Raw genomic sequence first — 18,542 nt, 5'->3', positions numbered from 1 at the left:
TGGGAACTGAACAATGAGAACACATGGACACAGGAAGGAGAACATCATACTCTGGGGACTGTTGTGGGGTGGGGGGAGGGGGGAGGGATAGCATTAGGAGATATACCTAATGCTAAATGACGAGTTAATGGGTGCAGCACAATAGCATGGCACATGTATACATATGTAACTAACCTGCACATTGTGCACATGTATCCTAAAACTTAAAGTATAATAATAATAAAAAAAAAGAAAAAAACAAGAAATCAATGCTGCTGACACCTTGAAAAAAAAAAAGAATTTAGAACTCAATAATACTTTTCTGGCACTATAAACAAATGTCAGCAAGAATTATAAACCTTAGCCAGGGTGCATCAGTACCAATAGGAGATTATTTTTCAAAGATATCTACTGAGTGCAGAAGTCAGAAAAGCAAATCTTTGTTAAGAAGCACAGGTTATGTTACATAGTCTTATACCAAAAGATCTCACTATTTTCAACTTCGTTCCCTCTAAGTTGAAACCAAATAAGATATATTTACTTCATTAGAACAAGATGCGTTGTGCTCTCTGTTGGATAATTAGTGTGTTAATAGTAATTTTGTTACAAAAAGATACTCTGTTCCTACTGGCCAAAATATTAACATTATAAGTATTCAAATAGCTTAACTCTAGGCTCAACAAATTATAATAAAAATACAAAAATTTTTCACAATAGCAAAAGTGTTACTGTGATACCTAAATGTAACACAATGCATTGTACAATATGAATGGTATGAGCACATCTTTATTATACATTTATCAAAGAACTTATGTAAGTTAGGTTTTGCAAGTTGCAGGAGACAAATATGGAATACACATAGTCTGGGTCTTTAAGGTGCTCATAATACAGTAGAGCTGTCTCTGTTGAATTTCTGCATTTTTCCAACAGAATTTTCTAAAAAAATGTTTTTTATTCATTTATCCACTTGTCCACTTAACAAATAAATGCCAAGCATCTTTAAGGTATTGTCCTTTTTATTATCATTGTCATTTTTTATTATTTACTACTTATTAAGGTACTAAGCATTTTTCTTGTTATTATCACTTTTTTCTAATATTTACTAATTTATTTAGTGTTTACTCTGTGCCAGAACCCCTTTGGGAGCTTATAATTATCACTTATTATGTCGTTACCATATTCAGTATGTGTCAGACATTTTATATCCAAGGTGACAATTAAAGCCTGAACAAGTTTGGTGGTGTCCAGGAGTGGTGGCTCACTCCTGTAACCCTAGCATTTTGGGAGGCCGAGGTGGACAGATTGCTTGAGCTCAGGAGTTTGGGACCAGCATGACTAACATGGTGAAACCCGTTTCTACTACATACAAAAAATTAGCCGGGCATGAAGTGCGTGCCTGTGATCCCAGCTACTTGGGAGGCTGAGGTAGGAGAATCGCTTGAACCCGGGAGGTGGAGGTTGCAGTGAGCTGAGATCGCGCCATTGCACTCTAGCATGGGAGACAGAGTAAGACTCCATCTAAAATAAATACATAAATAAATAAATAAATAAATAATAAAAAATAAAAAAGAAGGAGAAAAGTTTGGTAGTATTTAAGGAAAGCATGCAGAACGAGTAGAAGTTTGCCAGGTAAAGAGTCAGAAGGATGATATTTAGCAGAAGGAAAATTTAACCACGTTGTGTGTTTGGCAGAAGGAACATCTGAAGGAATGCCTGATGAGTCTGAACCCTTGGCAGAAAGAAGCCTGAGTAGGCTGAACACTTGGTGGAGGGAGCGCCTGATGAGGCTGCACGCTTGGCGAAGGGAACACCCAAACGAGGCTGCACCCTTTGTAGAGGGAACATCTGAGATTATCGCATATCCAGGAAAAGAAACATCTACAAAAGCAAGTACAAATGGTAAGACGTGTGAGTGAATTTTGTAGGTTTTATTGGCACTTTGGGTTTCCAAGCGGAAATAGAGTAATATGGGAGTAGTTGGGAATGACTTGAACACCTAGATAAGGCAAGCTTAGGCAACACTTTTTAATAGTATAGGAACGAGTAGATCTTACTCTGTAGGCCCCGGAAAAATTCTCACAATAATTCTGGCTGTAAATACTAGATGAATAAACAAGCTAAAAACATAGGAACCAAATTTGTTTTGGTGGTCCAAGGGATATCATAGGATTCTGCTATTTTTTTTTTTTTTTTTTTTTTTTGTTGAGATGGAGTCTCTCACTGTCACCTGGGCTGGAGTGCAATGGCGCAATCTCAGCTCACTGCAACCTCTGTCTCCCGGGTTCACACAATTCTCCTGCTTCAGTTTCCCGAGGAGCTAGGATTACAGGCGCCCACCACCACCCCTGGCTAATATTTTATATTTTTACAGGGTTTCACTATGTTGGCCAGAGTCGAACTCCTGACCTTGTGATCCACCCACCTCGGCCTCCAAAAGTGGTGGGATTATAGGCGTGAGTCACTGTGCCTGGCCAGGATTCCACTTTTGGTTGAATAATTAGCAACAGCTCCAATCATCATGCTCTCTCAAGACAATATTTGAAGGCTGGAAGAGCTGCTTTTGTTCACCTGTTTCTTTTAAATAGGGAGAAAACTTGGAAGCTTGCAGTAATCTTTCTGTAACATTTTATTGGCTGGATTATACCACATGCTCCTTTCAAAACCAGTCACTAGGAAACCAAATGTAATTACTGTGATTAGCTTAGAATAATTAGAGATGGGGTGGGTGCAATGGAATAATAAATATCTAAATAAACTTGTGTTTCTGCAGCAAGAAAGAATAAATAATGGCTATGCATAGGAAGTCAACAATGTTTTCTGCAGGGATTCATTGGAGAAGTTTGAGAAGGGGAGTCGCAAGATTAGATTTGCGTATCAGGGCATTCTGGTCATGGTATAAAGCAGAGATGGGCAAACTTTTGCTGTAAAGCACCAGATAGGAAATATGGTAGGCCATGTGGTCTCTATCACAGCTATTCAACCCTGCATTGTAGGGTGAAAGCAGTCATAGACAACGTGTGAGCAAAGACGCATGATTGCACTGCAATAAAGCTTTGTATAAAAAAATTACATAAGCTGAATTTGGCTTGTGGCCTATAGTTTGCTGGCCCGTCATATAGAAGATAGCTGGAGAGCATCACATAAAAAGATTTAAAGACAGTCCTGGAGTGGTGGCTCACCCCTGAAATCCCAGCAATTTGGGGGCCGAGACAGGCGGATCATGAGGTCAGGAGATCGAGAACATCCTGGCTAACATGGTGAAACCCCGTCTCTACTAAAAATACAAAAACATTAGCTGGGCATGGTGGTGGGCATCTGTAGTCCCAGCTACTTGGGAGGCTGAGGCAGGAGAACGGCATGAAGCCGGGAGGCAGAGCTTGCAGTGAGTTGAGATCGTGCCACTGCACTCCAGCCTGGGACACAGAGTGAGGCTCTGTCTCAAAAAAAAAAAAAAAAAAAAAGATGTAAAGACAAAGGAAGCTTTTGTAGTAGTTCATGCTATAGTCTTTTTTTTTTTTTTTGGTCACCAATCTGTGGCCTAGTATCAATCTATTATGAAAGTTTGACCCATCCAAGGTAAAAGGAATCAAGTTCAGAAGTTCAATTTACACATTTAAACATGCAGGTCTTTCTTTGCCATTATTTTATTTTGATTTGTTTTACTGAATTTCTTTAACTTAAAAAATAACAATAGTATTTGGTAGGGTTTCCTTTTCCCTATAAAAGCCATCAGTTAAGGGGCCGTGTTTAACCAGGAAATAAAAATATAAAATAAATAAGTTTGTATTCCAGTGGCAATGGAAATATAAAGCAAAGGCAGAAAAGAGGTACAGTTAATATGGCTTAGTGACTATTGAATTTAAAAAGCTAGGGGACAGAGAAAATCTCAGGTCATTCATACGTTTCCAGACTGTGCATGAACATATACAATGCTCATGGGGAAGGAGTGGGAAATTCTCAGGTCAGCAGCGAAGTGCAAACAGTCATGGGACAGACCAGCAGCTTTCTTTACATGTTGAGTTCAGTGAAACATACATGTGGGATATTTTCAGTAGGTAATTGGATTATAGGCATTTCTAGCTGGAGATAGAAATCTGGCTGGAGATGCAGGCTTAGAATAATTTTGTTATAATTATTAGGCAAAGTCATAGATCTCAATGAGCTTATCCATGATGCAGAAGATGCCTAATTTCTGGAAGAAAAACAATAAATTAAGAAAAATCTATCCAGTATTTTAACTTTTCATTTTAATCAGTAACAGACCACCAGTAATTAATTTTATCCATGGAATAAGTGCAAGAACACAAGACTGAGAGTTGCTCTGGAAAGTTCTAAAGTCCACAATACCTTAAGTATATTCCACAATGTGAAAAGGAAGTAGAAAGAATGATACTAGCAGAGCTAGGAGTGAAATCAGGGGAATCAGAAAGCTAGTTTTCCACCAATAAAAGAGAAACCATTTTCTGCACTGTTCATTCAAAATGGCAAAGTCATCCTTACAAATAAATATTTATAACACCATTTCAGATCAAGAAGAAGCACAAACGTGAAACTGATTAAGAGCTTTTACATAATGTACTAAAAAAAAAACATGCCTACAAAAAAAGAATAGCTTAACAAAACTCTGCAGGGCTTAAGGCTTGTATTTGTGCTTCAACAGTGCATGTGAGTACCAGCATAAGATGCTTTCAAATACATTTAATCCAGATGGGAGATGACTTTTTGAACCGTGGAATCCCCGCATTTGGGCACTAGAAAAGACAAAAAGGGTCATTTAGTTCAGAAATTTCTAAACAGAGAAACAGTTCAGCAAAATGTTAATAGTAATGACTTAAACAAAACAACAAAACCGTGCAGGCAAATGTTTGGAAATTGGTGCATTAAATAAAATTAAGCAGATGTCTTCACCATAGCACTTCTCACAACTGGAATGACTTGCATCAGCCCTCTCACATTACAGATCAAGAAACTGAGGTTCACCTAGAAGAAAATGTAGGCAATACCATTCAGGACATAGTCATGGGCAAAGATTTCATGACAAAAACTCCAAAAGCAATTGCAACAAAAGCAAAAATTGACAAATGGGATCTAATTAAACTAAAGAGCTTCTGTGCAGGAAAAGAAATGATCATCAGAGTGAAGAAACAACCTACAGAATGAGAGAAAATTTTTGCAATCTTTCCATCTGACAAAGGTCTAATATCCAGAATCTATAAGAAACTTAACAAATTTACAAGAAAAAAAAAACAAACAATCCCGTTAAAAAGTGGGCAAAGGATATGAACAAACACTCCTCAAAAGAAGACATACATGCAGCCAACAAATATACGAAAAAGAGCTCAACATCACTGATCATTAGAGAAATGCAAATCAAAACCACAAGGAGATACCATCTCATGACAATCAGAATGCCTATTATACAGTCAAAAAAACAACAGATGCTGGCAAGGTTGTAGAGAAAAAGGAACACTTTTACACTGCTGGTGAAAGTGTCAATTAGTTCAACCATTGTGGAAGGCAGTGTGTCGATTCCTCAAAGATCCAGAGGTAGAAATACCATTTGATCCAGGAATTCCATTGCTGGGTATATACCCAGGGTGATATAAATCATTCCATTGTAAAGATAAATAGATGAGTGTGTTCACCGCAGCACTATTTACAATAGAAAGTCATGGATTCAACCTAAATACCTATCAATGATAGACTGAGTAAAGAAAATGTGGTATATATACACATGCAATACTGTGCAGCCATAAAAAGGAATAAGATCATGTCCTTTACAGAGACATGGATGGAGCTGGAAGCCACTACCTTCGGCAAACTAACACAGGAACAGAAAACCAAACACTGCATCTTCTCAGTTATAAGTTGGAGCTGACTGAGAACACATGGACATGTCGGGGGGAACAACACACACCGGGCACCTGTAGGGGGTTAAGGGGTGGGAGAGCATCAGCAAGAATAGCTAATGGATACTGAGCTTAATAACTGGGTAATGGGCATGATGGCTCACGCCTGTAATCCTAGAACTTTGGGAGGCCGAGGCGGGCAGATCACTTGAGATCAGGAGTTCGATACCAGCCTGGCCAACATGGTGAAACCCCATCTGTACTAAAAATACAAAGAAAAAAAAAAAGGCAGGCATGGTGGCACACGCCTATAATCCCAGCTACTTGAGAGGCTGAGGCAGGAGAATTGCTTGAACCCAAGAGACGGAGGTTGCAGTGAGCCGAGATCGTGCCACTGCACTCCAGCTTGGGTAACAGAGCAAGGCTCCATCCCATAAATAAATAAATAAATAAATAAATAAATAAATAAATAAATAACTGGGTGATGGGATGATCTGTGCAGTAAACCACCACCTCAAAAATAAATAAATAAATAAATAAATAAATAAATAACTGGGTGATGGGATGATCTGTGCAGTAAACCACCATGGCACATGTTTACCTATGTAACAAACCTGCACATACTGCACATGTACCCCTGAACTTATAAGTTGAAAAGAAAAAGAAATTGTTGTTCAAGTTTGTCACAGGTGACCCTTAAAGTCCTCCTAATGGCTTGATTACTTTGCCTCTTAGCCTACAGGACCTTGAAGAAGAAAGGAAATAACTAACCCAGCAAACCAGAACCTGATGTTATAATAATTGTAATAGTTAACATGTTAAGCACTTTTCATATATTTCCTAATTTAATCCTACATACCCTATGATACTTTACTATTTATCTTAGAAATAGTTCCTGAGCAAACCAGCATTACCAAAAAAACCCCCAAACGACCAGAGAGTGTTAGTCTTATCTAGCTTACAGGAAAGTCACAGAAATTCAACAATTGGTCCTATGTTCCTGTTTCTTTTTTCAATTATTCAGATACCATACCCTGAACTTGTTTCAACATCTTGCTTTTCCAGAATGTGCCTTAATTGCTTCTTGATTTCTGTAGCACAAATAACACCCCCAAGGAATCTTGATTTACTCCCATTCTAGTAGTTGTACAACTTTGTTCTATGGCTACCTTGATATAATTATAATCTATTTATAGATTATATTATATTATACACATTATATATTTGTCCTTCTTTTTATCCCTTTTGTTTATTTGTTTATTTTTTGAGACAGGGTCTCACTCTGTCACCAGGCTGCAGTGCGGTGTCACAACTTCGGCTCACTGCAACCTCTGCCTCCCAGGCTCAAGCGATCCTCCCACTTTAGCCACCCAAATAGCTGGGACCACAGGCACGCATCACCATGCTTGGCTAATTTTTGTAGAGCCAGGGTTTCGTCATGTTACACAGGCTGGTCTTGAACTCCTGGGCTCAAGCCATCTGCCTGCCTCGGCCTCCCAAAGTGCTGGGATTATAGGCATGAGCCACTACATCCGGCTTATTTGTCCTTTTATATTGACACGTTGTACTGCTTCATTTTGCCAAAATGTCTTGCCAGAAGTGCACTGAATGAGTTCTCTAGTAACAATCCACAGAAAATTTATATTTATGCTGCCCCAGTATTCTCAATTCCATTCAAAGAATTAGGCTCTAGCTTTAGCACAGCAAGAAATCACATCAGCTAATCTATAAACATCCTCTGATGACATATTCCTTTAGGTAGATCTTGTTGAACTCCCAATGCACTATTTTAAAAATTAATGCACAATAATTTCCTTGGTAGGACAGCATTTCCATCAAATAATTCTATCTGCATAAGGGAAGTGGTGCTGTTGCTACTCTTACCTGGTTGCCTCCATATTGGTGAGCCAGTGGAAAGAATCCAAACACTGTCTTTTCGCCACTTACAAGCTGGATAAAATCGTCTGTTTCTGAGACAGATAAATCAAGGTCCAAAATATCTTCTAGAACTTCCTGAGGCAGGGAAAACAAATTTACAAACCTAAGTCATCTTTCGGTGGTTGTTGTTGTTGTTGTTGTTGTTTCTTTTCTGAGACACAGGCTCACTCTGTCACTCAGACTGGAGTGCAGAGGCACAATCATGGCTCACTGCAGCCTTAAACTGCTGGGCTCAAGTGATACTTCCGCTTCAGCCTCCCAAAATGCTATGATTACAGGAGTGAGCTACTGCGCTCAGCCTAATATTTTTTAAGAATACAGACTTAATGGCCGGGCGCAGTGGCTCACGCCTTTAATCCTAGTACTTTGAGAGGCCTAGGCGAGCGCATCACGAGGTCAGAAGATTGAGACCGTCCTGGCTAACACGGTGAAACCCCGTCTCTACTAAAAATACAAAAAAAATTAGCCGGGTTTGTTGGCGGGCGCCTGCAGTCCCAGCTACTCTGGAGGCTGAGGCAGCAGAATGGCGTGAACCCTCGAGGCGGAGCTTGCAGTGAGTGGAGATCGTGCCACTGCACTCCAGCCTGGGCAACACAGCGAGACTCCGTCTCAAACAAACAAACAAACAAAAGAATAGAGACTTAATGGAAGAAAATTCAAAAAATAAACCTCTTCTGAAAATATTAATATTTTTTCATAAGAGATGTACCATACTTTCCATGATTATTTATGCTATTTAGGAAAAATTAGTTCTATTAGATGGTTCTAAAATTTTTATTGGTTTCTTATGATGCACGGTAAAACAATGTTTTTCCCAGGACAAATTCATTTAAGGAACTAGAAAAAAGTAAACATCCTATTTTTAACCCAAATTCATTTATATCATGAGAGAACAATGAAGAATTTATTAGAGACCATTAGATAAAGGATATCTAAGATAACAATTTAATTCATTTTCCTCTTTTTCACAGAAGTATATTTTCCTTGTAAGACAATGTTAAGATGAAACTAAGTAAGTATCAGAGTGTGATTTCTAAGAATGACATCTCCAAGTATTTGAATTTTAAACACAGATAGTCATTTATAATTAGACTAATAATATTAACTCTAAAAATTATTTTAAACAAATGTTTTAGTGAGTTTAGTATTTGTGTTGTGAAAAAATAATGGCTAACCTTTGAAACTGCTACAAGAGATACTCTTGATTTGAAAGGAGTTGGGAAGGCAATTGAAAAAACAATTTTCCCTTTGAGAACATAAAATTTTCTTTCACAGGATCAACAGGCACATAGCTGATAAAATAGAACACCATTCTTAATGTTCTCATTTGTTGCATATACAGCACTAACATCCCTTAGAAAGGCTATGGTTCTTCCGGAAACTCAAGTCACTATTTTCTTCATGCTTTGTTATTTAAAGGCTACTTTGCCATTTCAACACGATCTAGCCAACATTCATTTAGGACAGTACATGGAACTGTTCAAGAGGTTAGGAAATGGAAAAAGCTTAAAACAGGAAGACACATACCCTGTCTTCAAAGATCTTCACTCATGGAAGGCAAATTGAATTGCAACATATTTATAAATAAAAATACATATTTTTAAATGGAGGTGAGCTGCATTATAGAATTACAAGTATTGTACTAGTTAATTCAATGGAACCAAAATCCATTAGGCACATAATCACATGCATTCTGCCCTTTGGAAACACAATTAGCTAAAGGAAACAGATAGACAAGAAACATAAATAACTTTAAGACCAGGCAATACATGGCTTACTAGATGCACAAAACTGCTGTAGATCCCACATATGATAGATGCCCTCCCACAAAGCTAAAAGTTTAGAAATGGCCTCAGCAGAGACAAACTATGTTTCGTAACGTCCATACGCTAAAACACCTGTACCGTATTTTAAAAGCTGTAGAGGAAAAGAAAGTTTTGACCACGCTTTAGATTCTCAGAACATATTTAGTCTTATTTTATATACAATACCTAAACTCTTAATCTGTTTTTCCAATCCAAAGCAATTAAAACAATAACCAAATAGAAGAGAGTAGGTGTATTAATAAAACTATAAGACTAAGGGACAAAAGACCCTGTTTCTGGATAGAGATTTATTGTCAAAATGTGTCACCAAATTATTTAATAAACATAATAGGCATCAAATTAACATGCTAACAGGATTTTTTTGAAGAAATAGACAATCTTAATGTGCAAATCTGCAAAAATGAACAGATGAGATTTTTTTAAGTAAGAGAAACAAGTTTGCTTATATTAAAAATTATAAGAATACAATAACTAAAAATATTGCTATCCTAAAAATAGAAGAAATAGATGCAAAGATCAATGGAACTCAGTAAAAAGCACAGAAACAATCCAAAGCTATAAAGAATTTCCTATATAGTGAAAATGACATTTCAAATCACTGGAGAAAGGTAGCATTAGGACAATTTGCTCCACTGTTCGAGTAACGCCAATTTATTCCATCCAGGGTTAAGTGAACTAAATATCAGTTACAACAGCAATTTTCTATCTTTCTCAAATGAGTAATAAAAACAGGCTAATATGGGCCATATGGCCACATATAGCCCTTTATATCTTCCCTTAAGACCATGATGTATTATAAGGTAGCATCCTGGGGGAATAAATGTGTAGTCAATCAAAAAGTGGCAGATTTTAGCATTCACACCAGAAAACCAGACAATATGATTATAAGTGGAAGATCAATAGTATGTTTTCTTCTTTTGTAGGAGAGCCTCTGTATGGAATTAACTAGATTATATAATTAACGCAATATCCTTTATGATGCTCTAACATTGGTAAGGCAGGGGCAGCATATCACCTTCCATTAGTAGTTATCATTTTGTACCGTTTGATGCACATTCTGGCAAGATAGCTGCTTGGGCAATACATGTGTGCACCAGCCATGGAACAAAAAAGGCTATTTCAAGCATATTCAACCCTCACCTATGTGATGCTTTAACAAGCTAAGAAGTCATAGACTAAAAACCCCAGAGAAAATTCCAAAAGCATACTAACCCTTTATCTTACGATCTCAGGAAGATCAGTACTGGCAAAATTAAATTCTTTAGAATTCAGTTTTGTGTAAGACTAAGAAATCCACAAAAACTTCTAACCTTTCACTGCAAATGTTTGAACCTATTCTCTCAATAAATGTTCTTACCAGAGTAAGATAATTCGGATAATTTATTGATCATTTATCTAGTAACGTCAGGATGAGACATTTTACACAGTACTGTGAACCAAGATGCAGTAAAACATAGGATTATTTATTTATTTATTTATTTGGAGACAGTGCCTCACTCTTTCTTCCAGGCTGGAGTGCAGTGGCACGATCACAACTCACTGCAGCCTTGAACTCTCAACCTTCTGGGCTCAAGCAACCTGCCCCGCCTCAGCCTCCTGAGTAGCTAGGGCTACAGGTACACGCCACCACACCTGGCTAATTTTATTTTTTGTAGAGACAGCGTCTTGCTTAGGTTGCTTGGGCTGGTCTCGACATCCTGGCCTCAAGCGATCCTCCCACCTCGGTCTCCCAAGGTGCTTGGATAACAGGCATGACCCACTGTGCCTGGCCTGGTATTATATTTACAATTTCTTTGGCTATAAAACCTGGTCCTATTGTAGATTTTATGTTTTAAATACCACCATCAACACGGCAAGAAAATGTCTTCGAGGGTAGCTAACACTCCAACATCAAAACAACAACCTTGATCACTTTCAGTTACACATAGGCCATTTTGATCCATCTGTACTGGCTCTTTTCATTTGTCTAAGGGCAGCAAAACAGACTAAAGTTGTTTTCAGACTGCATAAGAGAAGTCTGTTCTTTAGCAGTTACCTGCACAACTCAGATAATGTTTTTAACTTCCTCAACTCATGCTTGGCCTAGTTGTGTCAAAAGAGCTACTTGTGAATTCCGTATGTCCAATTGGTAGGTTACTGTTTTTTCTCAAGAGTTTAGCTATCCAGTAATGTTGAAAGTCTTGAGGAACTTCATCTGCTGACCCTACTTAGCCTTGCAATACTACAGCACCTTTTTATTTATTTATTTTTTAAAGACAGAATCTCGTTTTGTCACCTAGACTGGAGTGCAGTGGCGCAATCTCGGCTCACTGCAATCTCTGCCTCCTGGGTTCAAGCAATTCTCTTGCTTCAGCTTCCCAAATAGCTGGGAATAGAGACATGCACCACCACGCCCAGCTAATTTTTGTATTTTTAGTAGAGGTTTAGTAGAGGTTTTGCCATGTTGGCCAGGCTCCTCTGGAACTCCTGATCTAAAGTGATCCACCCCTCTCGGCCTCCCAAAGTGCTGGGATAACAGGCATGAGCCACCCCACCTGGCCTACGGCATCATTTTAAGAGCAACGTTTTCTGTTTCAATGTGGCCAAGAAATCTCTATATGAAAATGGCCTGACAAAATTGTGTAGTGCCATACTTGCCAACTGTGTGAGCTTCAGTGTGATACTTATTTGACAATACAGTATTTCCTCTATATGTTTCCTGATCTTTAAAAAAATTAAAAAAGGGCAAATGATAATGTCTTAGTCATAGGATTGTCAAGTACAATCTGAGTGCTTATTGCTACACTCTACTTGGCAAATTGTACCTGTTGGATGTTTCTTAATATATAAACCTAATCTAAACCAGGTAAGCTACAGGTGCTTATTAACAATCTTTACTTGTAAAGCATTTTGCATATTTTTACATAGTGTTCTTCAAGATGCAAAAAACACCATCGAACTGGCTTATTTTCATAGATGTCTTTACATAGTCTATGATGTCTTCATTCCATAAAAAAACCATTAAATATGATTAATGGGTTAAATTAATCATTAAATATAAAATTAAATATGGAATTAATGTACCCAGCTATCAGGCTATCACATTCTTTAATGCAAGAATAAGAAAATACATGAATCAGAGAACTGCAGTTACGTACTTGCTGGTCTGTTTCCTCATTAGAGTGAATTTTTTGAGGACTAAATTGCATTTCTGTATCTCTAATGCTTACCCATTTTCTCACTGGCTCTGTGTGTTTGAGTGCATGCGCTGAATGCTTAATTATATCACTTATTTTCTGTTAGAAACACGCTGTCTCTTAGCACCAGAACAGCACCAGTAGATCTGGCCTTGGAGCTAAGGAAAGAAGGTCTTTCTAACCCATAAGGGGTACCAATCCTGTACAGACCCCGATATCTCCCTGGCTGGGTACACTCAGGTTCACACCCAGGTGTGACCAAGATTGTCAAACTATACCTATAAGGCATTCAGGGGGAGAGAGTCCAAAAGTCGAGAGAACGGACTAATTTAGCTAATTTCACAATAGCCCTGATCGTGGTCGGACTTGTTCCTAGGAAGATGCGAGAGGCTGGCACTTCCTTCAAGAACAGATTGCAAAAGGCAGCAGACCAAGGCAAGGCAGGTCACTGCCAAGAGAAGCAGAAGCGGAAACCGTCGCCTCTGGCTTAGGCTGCAGAGCAGGAACCCTATTCTCTGAGTCATGTTTCTACCTAAATACGCAGAACAAAAGAGTTAGTGGCTGTAAGGGCGGCGCGCGGTGCTATTTCTTGCTACTGAATGGTCCCCACTGGGACATTTTTGCTATGCTTGCAGGCGTGGCGAGTGCCCCTGCACGGATTCCGGGAAGGGGTGGGGATAGGAGGTTCGCCCCGGGGAAGGTCACGCTCGGGGGACCCCGGGCTGGGCCTCCCCTCGCCCCTGCCCCGCCGCCTCCCCCGAGCGGCCGCTGTCCCCGCTGGCTGCGGACTGGCAGGCGCCCGAGGTCCCCAGTGTTGGCAGCCTGGCCGCACGCGGGGAGGAGCGAACCGCGGCCCAGCGCGTGGCCGAAGCGCCACTACTGTCTCCTCAAACTGTATCTTTTCTTCAAATAAGGAAGAAATTCTTTCACAAGACAAATAATGAGAAAAACACACTCAAAAATCACGTTGAAACAGTGTTTGAAAGGAAGACAGAAAATACTCAGTTTGACTAAACAGTGTATAAAATACCACCTTGTTTAGTTATTTTAGGCAATACCAAACCTTTTTTTTAACCAATTTAAAAAAATCTTGGCCCAGTATGGTGGCTCTCGCCTGTAATCCCAGCACTTTGGGAGGCCAAGGTGGCTGAATCTCTTGAGCTCAGGAGTTTGAGAACAGCCTGGGTAATATGGCAAAACCCTGTTTCTACAAAACAAAATTCAAAACTGAGCCAGGTGTGGTGGCATGCACCTGTAGTCCCAGCTACTCAGGAAGCTGAAGTGGGAGGATCCCTTGAGCCTAGGAGGCCGAGGTTGCAGAGCCGCTGGACTTCAGCCTGGGTGACAGAGCCAGACCTTGTCTCAAAAGAAAAATATATATATATATTGGCTGGGCACATGGCTCATGCCTGTAATCTCAGTACTTTGGGAGGCAAAGAGGGGAGGATCACTGGATCCCAGGAGTTTGAGACCAGGCTGGGCAGCATAGCAGGGCCTCATCTCTAAAAAAATAATAATAATAATAAAATAGCCAGGCATGGTGGTGCACACCTGTTTTCTTTTCCTCTGTAGCACTTATCTCCTAATATTCGATATAACTTATTTGTTTTGTTAATTTGTCTCTCCTACTAGAAGTAAGCATCATGGGGCCACAATTATTTTTCCTGTTTTTGTTTTGTTTTTTTTTTTCCATTGCTATGCCCTTAGCACTTAGAACAGTGTCTGGCACATAATGAGCACCTAAGTACTCAATAAATATTTGTTGAATGAATGAACTCTGCAGGGAAAAACAGGTACAAACCTGATAGAGACAAGGGTGGGAGCAAGATGGCTTACTGAATATCATTTTATACCACTTTGATTTTGAACTATATAACTGTATTACCAATATGTTTTTAAATTAAGGAAACCATAGGTGGAATGTAAAATTTTTATCTTTATTTAAACAGTATTTTTGCTACCGGAGTTAATAAAATCACTATATACCTTGACTTCCATCTGGAATCTTGTTGTGCTGAAAACAGGCTCAATTTTAGATTGGAGGAGTGGGGGGAGAGGAAGGGTAGGAAGAGAAATATATTTTGTCTTCCAGCAAATACATTAGAGACACAGAAATGTTTAAAATGTTGTCCCTGGCTTCCAGGAGCTCAACGACTAGTAGTTGGATCAATCAATATTTAACGTTCGATATAATACTAATGTACTCAGAATATTATTTATGCTTATTCATATACATACATATGATATTTCAATTTAAGCAGTTATAAACATTGCAAATTTTTCTATTTATTATTTATTGCTGCATAAAAAAGCAACCATGTTCCTTTTTCTCTTCAGTCGAAATTCAGAATAAGAGACCACGCAGTAGATAGACAGAGATTAAAATATCAGCTTACCACTGATAAAAGCTAGCCTGGAGAATACGGCTCAGGCGCAAGATAAAGAGGCACGATGATATGTTACATGCAAATGAATATCAATCAACTGTTGGAGTAAAATAAAAACTGTACTAACAGTTATGCAAAGATTCAGAGAGTATATCACCTATCCACCCTGTTTGGGAAAAACACTTAAGAAAGTAATCAAGACAGAGACTTGAAGATGGAACCATGAAAAGAGTATGGTGGCAAGCAGAGAAATGACTCCAAGTGGGGGATGGGGGAGTGTCAAAGGCAAAGACACTTTAAACAGAACAGATACACTTCAAGGGAAAAACTAATAATCTAAAGTTCAAAATATTAAACTATCTCAGCAAAATCTAGCAGCTACGTAACTAGATGCAAAACATAACATTCCAAAGGTCTCATCTATTGGGATGAAGGGGAAAGCAATGGACAAATAGAATCTCAGTGAGGAAAAATATCTAAAAACTTGTTTTCTCATGGAAGTGGCAAATAAAGAAGATAACTATGAATGGAATTGTAGAATTGTTTTTCAGTCAAGTTTTCAAATCAACAGCAGGGTGGGGTATCGGGGAAAAGAGTGGATTTCAAATCAGAAAAAGATAAGAAAGTCTGGGGGAGGCCAACAGTAAAATAAAGATGAAGCACAATGTAAGATAGGAGGAATAAATCACATATATCAGTTGTTATAATAAATGTGATCAGTCTGTGTACTTCTATTAGGACAGAAACTATCACATTAATCAGAATCTGTTTATACATTGTTTGTTTTTACAAGAAGAACACTTTAAAACAAATAAAGATGGTAGATAAAGGTAAAAAAAAGTGAGATTCAAAGCAAACAACAAAAAGAAAGCATGAATGGCAATATTAATGTCAGGTGAATTGAAATCAATAGTTATAAGTATAAATCAGAATAAATAGAATCATTGTTAAGATAAAAGCTATTTTTTGAGAAAATATAAGTAAAAAATCTGTATGTACCAATAATACACAGTATAATATGTAAATTTTAAACAATTAGAAAAAAACTTGGATAAAAATATAATTAAAGTAGGAGCTTTTAATACACATCTCTTAAGAACCTAACTTATCTCTGTAATCCCAGCATTTTGGGAGGCCAAGGCAGGCAGATCACCTGAGGTCAGGGGTTTGAGACCAGCCTGGCCCACATGGTGAAACCCCGTCTTACCAAAAGTACAAAAAAATTAGCTGGGCATGGTGACAGGTGCCTGTAATCCCAGCTACTGGGGAGGCTGAGGCAGGAGAATAGTTTGAACATGGGAGGCAGAGATTGCAGTGAGTAGAGATTACACCACTGCACTCCAGGCTGGGTGACAGAGGGAGACTCCGTCTCAAAAAAAAAAAAAAAAAATCTAACTCATCTAATAAAGAGGCTCATAAAGGACTTGAATAATGTAATCAATACATTCAATTTGATATAGTAAAACTTTTCACTACAGAATATATGTTTTTATGTAAAATAACCAAACATGTCCAAAAATGTTTTATGTTGGGCCACAAAGAAACCTTAACACATTTTGAATAGTAGAGTTTTACCAAACACATTCTTTAGTTATAGCGTGAACCCGGGAGGTGGAGCTTGCAGTGACCCAAGATCACGCCACTGCACTCCAGCCTGGGCAACAGAGCGAGACTCTGTCTCAAAAAAAAAAAAAAAAAAAAATACAGACAAGAGAATTCCAACTGCATAGAAATTAAGAAATACAGTGATTAGAAAAAGAAATACAGAGTTAAAAACTCTTGGATTAAACAGGAATAAATGGATTTCACAACATCTAAAAAGCAATAAATAAGAAAAAACTATATCCCAATAACCATGGGAAAAAAAAGCCCAAACTGAACTACAGAAAAATATATAGCACTAAAGAATAAGATGGTTTTTTTATGTTTCTTAGTTTTCAAAAAAAATCATTATACAATATGTTTTTACACAGATGGGGGTCTCACTGTGTTGCCTAGGCTGGTCTCTAACTCCTGGCCTCAAGCAATTATTTTGTCTTGGACTCCCAAAGCTCTGAGATTACAGACATGAGCAAAAACGCCCAGTCTACTATTTTTTCACTGTGAATGTGATTATATATTTTGTTTTTAACATCTTATTTTGTACTTACTATTACCCTGGATTTTTCTGGGGTTTTTTTCTTCCTTTCTTGTCAACTTCATGTGATGAGGATTTTTCTCTTATTCTCCTTTTTAGGCTTCTTGTTGAAAACTTATATACTGTATCTATTCTTTCAATGGCTACCTATAATGATATCCATACTCAATAAAGTCTCAAGTTAAACAACTTTAAACCAGGAAATACATGGACGTTGGAACACTTCGGTTTCAAACACACACACACACACACACACACAAACACACACATTATTGTCTAGCATTTGACGTATAGCTGAGTATTTTTTTTCCTAGGGTATCTTTATTTCACCCTCATTCTTCAAAGATGGTTTCAGTGGATGTAAAATTTTAATTGACAGTAAAAGCTTGGTTTTTTGAGGAAATTATCCCTACTGTCTTCTCCCTTTCACTGTTGCTGTTGAGAAGTCACCTGTCAAATTATTATTTCTATTGGTTCATCTCTTTGTTTCCCCTCTGCATGATTTTAAGACCTTTTCTTTGTCTTTGCTGCACACAGTGGGAATGTGGATTTCTTTTTACTTAACTTGCCTGATAATTCATTGAGGTTTCTGAATCTACAAATATCTGCCTTTCACTATTCCGGAAAATTGTAATTTTTTTTTTTTCAAACATTGCTTCTCGTTATTCACTTCTTCTGAAACTCTGGTGAAATTGTGTGTTAGATCTTCTAACACTAGCTTCCTTATCTCTTAATTGTGTATATTTTCTATTTCTTTATCTATTCTGGGTATATTCATCAGATCTTAATTCCCATTCACCAATTCTTTCTTCAGCACAATCTAATCTATGTTAAAGCCATCCACTTTTGGTTTTTGTTTTTTGAAACAGACTTTATTTTTTAGAGCAGTATTAGATTCACAGCAAATCTGAGCAAAAAGTACAGAGAGTTCCCATTTGTCGCCTGCCTCACACATGCACAATCTCCTCCACTACCACAATTCTACAAAAATAGCACTATAACAATTGATGAACCTACATGGACACATCATTAGCATCCAAAGTTCATAGTTTACTTAGGGTTTACTCTTCGGATTGCACAATCTGTGGGTTTTCAGAAATGTACAATGACATGTATCCACCATTATAAAATCATACAGATTAGTTTCACTGTCCTAAAAATCCTGCGTTCTGCCTATTAATCTCTCCCTCCCCTTTAAACCCAGGCAACCACTGATCTTTTTTATTGTTTCCATAATTATACCTTTTCCA

At 38.0% G+C, this 18,542-nt stretch overlaps 1 protein-coding gene across 3 annotated transcripts in view; it reads right to left on the bottom strand.

The window, feature by feature from the left end:
• Positions 1 to 18,542, bottom strand: part of LOC129006234 (outer dynein arm-docking complex subunit 2-like) — a 173,622-nt gene that overhangs the window by 18,343 nt on the left and 136,737 nt on the right. Inside the window, exons 8-10 of one of the 3 annotated variants that reach the window (XM_054435720.2) lie at positions 17,306 to 17,439; positions 7,713 to 7,841; positions 4,205 to 4,730 (exon numbers count right to left, since the gene is read on the bottom strand). The gene's annotated coding sequence lies outside the window, so the exon portion shown is untranslated. Of the gene's footprint in view, positions 1 to 4,204; positions 4,731 to 7,712; positions 7,842 to 17,305; positions 17,440 to 18,542 lie in introns of those variants that run through there. The other 2 variants (XM_063669698.1, XM_054435721.2) reach the window with 2 other exon arrangements.

This window comes from Pongo pygmaeus, chromosome 8 (genome assembly GCF_028885625.2).
Source record: "Pongo pygmaeus isolate AG05252 chromosome 8, NHGRI_mPonPyg2-v2.0_pri, whole genome shotgun sequence".
NCBI lineage: Eukaryota > Metazoa > Chordata > Mammalia > Primates > Hominidae > Pongo > Pongo pygmaeus.
The sequence above is the reverse complement of the archived record's forward strand: the minus strand, read 5'-3'. Positions and strand labels throughout refer to the sequence as shown.